The following is a 2,037-nucleotide window of genomic DNA, read 5'->3' as shown; positions in this document are numbered from 1 at the left end:
GATATAGCTGAGACAGACTGTAGGTAACTGATACGTGAGGGATAATCAACGAGGGGGCTCTGCGTTCTATGGAAAATAATGAACGACGTGGAAGGTGTGTTTCATGACGTGCTAGTGGAGTGGAACTGACCTTCCACGGAGTTGCATTATTTTCCAGAGAACGCATAGAGCCCCAAGCTGATTATCCCTTTTTATACCATGGCTACAATTTAACACATTTGCCTCTAGACATGTGTTAATATGTCGGTAGAAATGTGTTCAACATCCCATGTAGCTCAGTTGGTGGAGCGTGGCGCTTGCAACGCCAGGGTTGTGGGTTCGATTCCCACGGGGGGCCAGTATGAAAATGTATGCACTCACTAACTGTAAGTCGCTCTGGATAAGAGCGTCTGCTAAATGACTAAAATGTACTAGAGAGCTACAGTGGTTGCTGTGGTAACCAAACAGACTTGCTAACCAAACCATCAGTCCTTTTTTATTTATTTAACCAGGTAAGCCAGTTGAGAACAAGTTCTCATTTACAACTGCGACCTGGCCACGATAAAGCAAAGCAGTGCGATAAAAACAACAACACAGAGTTACATATGGGGTAAACAAAACATAAAGTCAAAAATACAACAGAAAATATATATACAGTGTGTGCAAATGTAGTAAGTTATGGAGGTAAGGCAATAAATAGGCCATAGTGCAAAATAGCTTGCTTTCATTAAATCGAATCCAACAATACTGTTGTCAATTCGAATTTTGCTTTCAAAAGCAGCTCAAACCAAACTTGTAAAAATGAACTATAGCCATTGTATTCTACCGTGCAAATATACCTTGCAATATAGGGAAATAATGCACATTCTAGAATGCCTTCAAGCCAATCAGAAAGGAGTATTCAACAATGCCATGGTATAAAGATTATATAAACTGTAGGTAACTGAATATAGCTGAGACAGACTGTAGGTAACCAGGGGGAGGGTCATGAAATCCAAACAGTCATGTCATGGTGTCCTCTGTTCTCCTGGTTCCACTGAGCCCTGAATACTTTTAGACGAGAGGGGGACCTCTAGCCTCGCTGGAATCGCTGGCCTGCACCATTACAGACCCCACCATGTCTTCCTGTTTAACCTCCCCTTTAATGTGATTAACATTGTCTTCCTGTTTAACCTCCCCTTTAATGTGATTAACATTAGCCTGAGGCCTGAGGGTGAGCGAGAGAGAGGGGATAGGGGATAGGGGATAGGGTTTAGAGGATGGGGGATAGGGGATAGGGGATAGAGGATAGGGGATAGAGGATAGAGGATAGGGGATAGAGGATAGAGGATAGAGGATAGAGGACAGGGGATAGGGGATAGAGGACAGAGGATAGGGGATAGAGGATGGGGGATAGGGGATAGGGGATAGGGGATAGAGGATAGAGGATAGAGGATAGGGATAGGGGATAGAGGATAGAGGATAGAGGATAGAGGATAGAGGATAGGGGATAGGGGATAGGGGATAGAGGATAGAGGATAGAGGATAGGGATAGGGGATAGAGGATAGGGGATAGAGGATAGGGGATAGAAGATAGAGGATAGAGGATAGAGGATAGGGGATAGGGGATAGAGGATAGAGGATAGAGGATAGGGGATAGGGGATAGAGGCTGGGATAGAGGATAGGGATAGAGGATAGAGGATAGGGGATAGAGGATAGGGGATAGAGGATAGAGGATAGAGGATAGAGTATAGGGGATAGGGGATAGGGGATAGGGAATAGAGGATAGAGGATATGGGATAGGGGATAGAGGATAGAGGATAGAGGATAGAGTATAGGGGATAGGGGAAAGGGGAAAGGGGATAGAGGATAGAGGATAGAGGATAGGGGACAGGGGATAGGGGATAGGGGATAGGGGATAGGGGATAGAGGATAGAGGATAGAGGATAGGGGATAGAGGATAGAGGATAGAGGATAGGGGATAGAGGATAGGGGATAGAGGATAGGGGATAGGGGATAGAGGATAGGGGATAGGGGATAGAGGATAGGGGATAGGGGATAGATGATAGAGGATAGGG

This window comes from Coregonus lavaretus (genome assembly GCF_964263955.1).
Source record: "Coregonus lavaretus genome assembly, chromosome: 9".
In the NCBI taxonomy this organism is placed as follows: domain Eukaryota; kingdom Metazoa; phylum Chordata; class Actinopteri; order Salmoniformes; family Salmonidae; genus Coregonus; species Coregonus lavaretus.
Note: the sequence above shows the minus strand (reverse complement) of the source record.